This window comes from Oryzias melastigma, linkage group LG3 (assembly GCF_002922805.2).
Source record: "Oryzias melastigma strain HK-1 linkage group LG3, ASM292280v2, whole genome shotgun sequence".
Lineage (NCBI taxonomy): Eukaryota > Metazoa > Chordata > Actinopteri > Beloniformes > Adrianichthyidae > Oryzias > Oryzias melastigma.
The window spans coordinates 12212036-12218885 of record NC_050514.1 but is presented as its reverse complement, the minus strand read 5'-3'; the positions used below and the strand labels follow the sequence as shown (position 1 = coordinate 12218885).

General features: G+C 38.0%; 1 long non-coding RNA gene across 2 annotated transcripts in view; it reads left to right on the top strand.

Moving 5' to 3' along the window:
* Window positions 1-2878, top strand: part of LOC112160366 — a 30022-nt gene extending 27144 nt beyond the window's left edge. The window contains exons 5-6 of one of the 2 annotated variants that reach the window (XR_002921651.2): window positions 391-515; window positions 638-2878. This is a non-coding gene — a long non-coding RNA (uncharacterized LOC112160366). Of the gene's footprint in view, window positions 1-390 lie in introns of both variants that reach the window. The other variant, XR_004946974.1, reaches the window with a different exon arrangement.
* Window positions 2879-6850: the final 3972 nt, after the last annotated feature.

Sequence of the window (6850 nt, the reverse complement as noted above, 5' to 3'; positions counted from 1 at the left end):
ATATCTATATATATATATAAAACATTATTAGCAAAATAATCTTCAATTTACAAAAAAAATCAGAAAAAAAGGTCAAATTTGCTCACAAAAGTACATTTATGAATAATGAATCAACAAGCAGAAATGCATGCACCCCAGTTTTATCTGGTGAAAAATGCATGTTGTTCAAAATGACTATATATGTAAACATTGTGACCTCGGCTTTTTTTTAAGTAATTTAACACGTTTTGACAGATGTACTGAAGAAAGATGCTTGTTATTTATCATGGGGAAATCACCAATGATGACCTTTTTTGCAAAAAATAAAAACAGCTCCAGATGATTCACCAAAAGTATGAAAATGTGAATTTGATTAGTGCTCATTGTGTGTTGCTGTCTGTTTCTCTACAGCCTTTGATCCCCACGCTCACCCAGGAGATGACAGAAATCAAGAGAAACTGACTACACTGATGTGTTTAGATTTTGCCAACAACCAGAAAACTCAAGGACTCATCAGCAGACAATTACCAGCATAGGTGGGTGGTTTTGACCCAGTGTCTGTAAGTAAGTAAATTGTGATTTAAGAAAATAAAAATGTCAATAAAAAGGAAGAATTGTGAAAATAAGTTCCAGATTCTTTCTGTTCCTCCTTCTACAGGTCATGTTTGTAAAGTATTAATGGGAAGGTCAGGGGAGCGCTGACATGAACTTTCACTGGGAGGCATCTTTTGCCCCGCCGTGGTTTCGGGTATGTCGTCAGTTCAACAAAGAACCAGCGGGCTCTTCTCTTAGCATGCAAATGAGACAGGGACAAATGTCCCATCACTTCTGGGGCTTCGTGTCCCAAAGTGCTTAACACTTTTCCTGTCAACCTAACACCCCCCCTCCCAACTCCCATCAACCCCAGCTGCTTCAAAAATCCATCCTGAGCCTCCCTCACTCTTTTTTCTCCCATCTTATGTTCTTTAAATGAGTTTCCGACTCCATTCCTTTCTCACAATTCAATTTTACAAGGCCATTATCCTGGGTGTAATGTGGAGGTTAAATATATCGGGGCAGACATTATGTGAAAATAATTAGTGCTAATGAATAATGCACTCATTCAGCTGATGAAGGATGGTTGTCAGAGTAATGGAGTTCAAGGGAGGGACCCCTCTGACAAATGAAATTAAAATATTTAAACACTGTTTTACAATATTACAAGGCCCTCACACTCTGTCCCCGCTCCCCCCCTGCGTGGAATGGACCTGTCCCTGAAATCTACCCCGCCATTACTCAGGTGCAACATCTGTGTCACTAAACAACAGCCAGGCACGAGTAAATATCTCATCACCACACTTTACATGGAAGAGGCTCTGTCCTGATAATGGCACAGATCTTATTGACAGCTGCTGTCTTTCTGTCCAATTATATTTCCTCTCTGCTATTTATAACCACCAGCCTTTGAACAATCTCACTCTGCATCTTTTGCCAGACAGTGAAGGATTTAGGGTTTAAATTGCATAGTTTATTGTGTCTTTCCAGCCAATTTGCTTTGAACAATCAATAATGTGGAGCCCAGCATTTTGTGACTGATAAATGGAGCCCCATTTCTTCAGACATGGAGAGGCCAAAAGAAAGTGACTTTGACAAGAGACAGAAAACGTAAACCTATAGTAGGAGTACAGTACTCTACAAAATATATCTGACTGGCTTTCAAATTGATCCGTTTGAGTTTATCATTAGAAGTTGGGTTTGATTCTTGTTATTCAGCATTTCAGCCACCGTTTGTGCAGGGATTTAAAATAACAATCTGTTTAGTCTTATGTAGAGTTCGAACTTATTACTTTGAATGTAACATTGACAAAACTAAAACGTTAACCTCTAAAACTGGATTACATTCAAGAATGAAATTCAGTTTTTTCCTCTGCAGGGTTAGAAGATCCAAACTTCTTTAATGTTTGCAGGATGTTGGCATTCTCTGATTGATTTTATTTCCCATTTTCTACTCAATCATGAGAAAAATAAGTGTATATTTGTTTGATTTTTTAAAACAAAATAATACTGATGCAGAGGTGGAGGGGAAGTCCCAGAAAACAGGAAGTTATGATGGACAGAGAAAAGACGGACTAGCAAACTTTAGAAAAACTGGGGATAGAGAGTGTTTTATATTGGCTTTAAAGCTGCATGATGGGAGTGGTGCGGTGGTGCAGTGGTTAGCGCTCTCACCTCACAGCGAGAAGGCCCTGGCCAAATTCGTGGCTGGGACCGTCCCGTGTGGAGTTTGCATGTTGTCCTCATGCATGTGTTCTCCAGGCACTTCAGTTTCCTCTCACAGTCCCAAAGCATGCGTCAGGGGTTAGTTGGTGACTAAACTGTCCCTAGGTTCACTCATTTGTGAGTGAGTGCTCCAGCGACAGGCTGGTGATCTGTCTGTTCTTTGCCCTACAGTAATCAGGACAGGCTCCAGCAACCCTGTGACCCCTAAAGGGATAAAGAAAGTCAGGAAAATGGATGGATGAATTGCATTATGGAGATTTGAGAAGTAATGTTGTCATGCATCTATACAAATTGCCACAATTCTTTTTTTCTTTTTCCTTTGCTTGATTTGAAGGCAACACACTTGTGTGTCTTTTGGAAGAAAAATCTTTTTGAAGTGTTGCGCAAGTTGTAAAAACAACCAGTTTGCAGAAGGCAAAGTCCAGTCTTTTAACAATTTGACAATATTAATAAAACAAACCAAAAAAGGCAAATTAAGGACAGGACGCACTAACATTAAGACAAACTTCATGTTTGAATGACTGTCCAGTGAACAAACCATTGTTCAGACCAGAATACAATGGGAACAGGTCTCTTCCAATCAAACAGATTGTAGGCACTTAAAAAATGGAAATAAATTTAAAACAATTGAAAAAAGAAACAAAGAAGTCACAACAAGACAGAACATAGATTGTATACACATTTTAAAAAATTTTAACCTATTAAACAAGCTAATATTTGAAATAACCCTCTTCACATTTAGTCCCAGAGCCCCAGTTAAGCAGAATTATCTGCTGTGGTAAAATAACCCAAAATGTGACATCCAAACATTTTACACACTATAAAGTGTTCATGATCATCCATTACCATGTTAGTCCAGAAGAAATCCTCATTAAAATCTAAAAGTTTGAAGCAACATTTGTTTTATTATAGGACTACAAATGATTGATGCAGCACTGTTTACTGCAGTTGAAAACGACACATAAGAAAGCAAATAAATAAATAATCTTAATCTGCTTTCACTGACTTGTATGGAAATATTCATAATTTGTGCTTCTGCCTGATAATTTGATGGACCTTTTACTAATAAGCTAGTCTAGTCATTTTAATTAGAAATCAAAAATCAATAGAGCAAATTACAAGATCGGTTTAAGATGCCTAAACTCTCACATCCAACTTACACTGTTTTTTTTCCCTATATTTCCATGAATGAAGGGATCAATGGGGAAGTATGTTTTTGCCACAGCCAAAAAAAATAAATAAAAACAAAAAATATATAATTTTTAAAAATTATAATTTTGACATTGTATTTAATTATCTTGAGTTTGTAAATTCAAATTAGAACTAAAATTAGGTGAAAGTATTGACTCAATCATGCCTTATCTATTTATTTTTGACAGTTGCGGAAGCAGGTTTTTATTGATTTACTATGTTCATCTTAAAATGAATATATTAAATCTTAGACTGTGACTATAATTATACCTTCATTTGGAGTATATACTTTCAACAGGTCAAAAGGTCTTTTTTCTCATGGAGCTCAGCACATGCAACCAACATGAATCGTCTGCAACATCTTAAAGCTTTCTTTCATTAATCCCATATTTTACATATTGGTGCCATATACATTTGACTTGGAAAACAGCCTTAATTACAGGGCCAGGAGTGTTTTTTTTGCCTCACATCAAACATTGAGCTACAGTAGAAGCCCATGATTCAAGCTCCACTCCCACTTTTTCTGCTCCCCTTCGCCTTTGCAGCCCAGAAACACTGATTATAACCATAACATTAAAAGGGAATTACAGCGAAACAATTTATACTTAATGTAGCAGTCATATGAAAAGGGAAGAAAGATGGACAAAGAGCTGTATTAATAATGCATTCTTTAATTAAGCAACTGGGAATGCAAAGAGCGGGATCAAGGCACGAGGAAGCACGGACAAGGAAGGAGGAGCGGGAGGCGAAGACAATGAAGGGAAGAGGGAACGAAAACCGAGAGGAAAAATGACGGAGGAAGTGTAAAACAGAGGAGGATCAGAACACGCTTCTGCAGGCTTTTTGCACACCGTGCGTCATGGGCTGTAAATATGCAAAGCCTAATGGCCACGAGGCAATCAGAGGAGTGCCACTCATCTACACGTTGCACAGTAGGCCATAATCCATCTGAGGGCCAAGAAATAATGATACAAGGAAGAAGAGGAGGGTCTGTTTATAACTTCAGACAGCTGTAATTCATACTGATGTGAGGGAGGCGCACAGGAGCCTCTGGCCACAGAACTCTACTGAAAAGAACAGACAGTAATATTGTTTTAGTTTAATGAAGGGCAATTTGACTTAAGCACCAATTATGGCAGATGGGTCTGCTGTCATATAAAGTTTTAAAACAAGTGATGGAGCCATGATTACCAATAAAATGAAGGAGGAACTCATTTCTGCCCCGAAAGGCAACAGCAAGGTCACAGGTACAAAAAAAAAAAAAAAGCTGTATGTTGCACATGAATGAGTGTTAATGTTATATGTAAACTCATACCTGTATGTATAAAACTTACCAGTGGCAATAAATCTGTCATTTCTCTGCTTGGTTGTGTTATTTGCAAATATTCTCACAGGAACAGACATCCGAACACAAATACGGACTTTCTCCCTCACAGAGGACATTAACACTGGGATTCTGCTGCTGCTGGAGGAAGTAATAAATTGTGTCCAACATTGATAAACTAATGCAATTACCTGCAGGGCAAGCAAGTCGGCTAATTTAAAGATACCAGGTTTGTTCATGGGGTGGAAGGCTCTGAATAGGACCCAAGGGTGAACGATGGTGCCTTTATTACATCTGAGAGGTCAGCCTGGTAGCACTGTATTAGAATTGATCTTTTGATCCCCTCTGTGTGCGCACACACCATACCACCTTCGTCTGACTGAGGAACAAAAGCAGAAAACAGCTTATCCAGCGTAAAGGGTTAACTCTGCCAGGCAGGCAGCCTAATTGAGCACCACACATCTCAGCTGCACGGCAGAAACAGGAACCTGGAGGGTAGTAACAAGCCGGCCGTGACTTATTCACATAATAAACCGAGCAGATATCTAAATGAGCCATTGAGCTAGCCAGAGGGAGGTAGGCCATTAGGCGGCCTGGACCGTGGGTACATATTTGTATATCTACAATTGCCCTACCATTTGCATACATGGCTGACAACAGAAATGTTAAATGGCATTTGTAACCAGTGACACAACAATCCAAATGTTCACTCGCTGACTGCTTTAGAAACAAGCCATTTATTTGGATAATATTAATCAGTAATAATTATTATAGCTCAAAGCGATATTTTGATATGTTTAATAGAAATCGCCTATCTGTTCAATGTTTTTTCCAGGGTCATTTGAAAACCAAAAGGTCAAAGTTAAAAAAATAATTTGTGGTTTGCCATCAGTTTATTAAAAAACTACAATGTTTGGCCTATCAAAGTCAAAAAAGGATTAACTGATCCTCATTTGTTTGATTCCTACATAACAAAAATATAATAAGAGAACTTATAAGAGTTCCACACCTTCCTCAGCTTTGTGATCTTTATGCATATTTACTATTTTAATGCAAGCCTGGAACATTTCAACATAAATATATCTATACAAAATATATATTTAAGCAACTTTTCCATGATTCAACAAATGAAACTATGAGACAACAATCTTCTGTGATCATCTGAAACCTTTGAGGATTTCCTGACTTAGCTTCAGTTTTTGTTCAGGAATCTTCAGAAATGTTCTCTGATGTTGATCGGTTGAAACAATAACACAAGGTTATCACTAATCAGCAAAGTCTTCCAGTAATGGGTCAAAGGTCAGCCTTTAATGTGACCTCTGACACATAATTAAATTGCCATCTTTAACCTTAGTTACAACCTGTCACAGAGCATCAGATGCATGTCGCAAATCGCTGCAAATCAATGGTAGAAGACGGCATTGGGTTAGGGCCTTTTGAAACTATCCAAATGTTTACATTTTGAGAAGTTGAACTCTTGGTCTAGTTAAATGCATCTTGAGAGTTCACACGCAGATGAAACCTTCGAAGCAGGCACAGGACAAATAAGTAGAGCTCATAGGTTTTTGCACTGTGATCTGAGCCAGCTCTGACATGCATTTGGCTTTGAATGAAAACCAGCATCAAACTCTCTGCCAAACCAAATGTCTGGATCAGTGAAAGCCGGTTCACTGTGGTAACCCCTGAGTAGATGTGCCCAAAAGGTGAATAACAAGTCTTCTACAAAGAAAAAGTCCAAGCAGATGTTTTTATTAGTGTGGAAGTTCCAAATTTTAAAATGATCACATATTTTCTTGTTGAACCTGATAAATGTAAATACATGTTTTCAATAAATGCTCATAATCACAGAAACTGAAACAAAAAAAAAGAAAGAAAATGTTGGATTGACCAAATCCAGAAGTAACTGATGAGTAAAAATCCACAGCAGGATTCTCTGAAACTGTTTTGACATTTTTAATATTTTGAGATTTTCTGGATGATCGACGTCTGACCCACTAAAACTCCTCTCTGTGAAGCTGCCAGCTCCCTGGGAAAAGAAAAGAATAAAAGGAATTTGCTTATTTAGCATTTAACTCAGTAATTAGAAAAGGACCACCC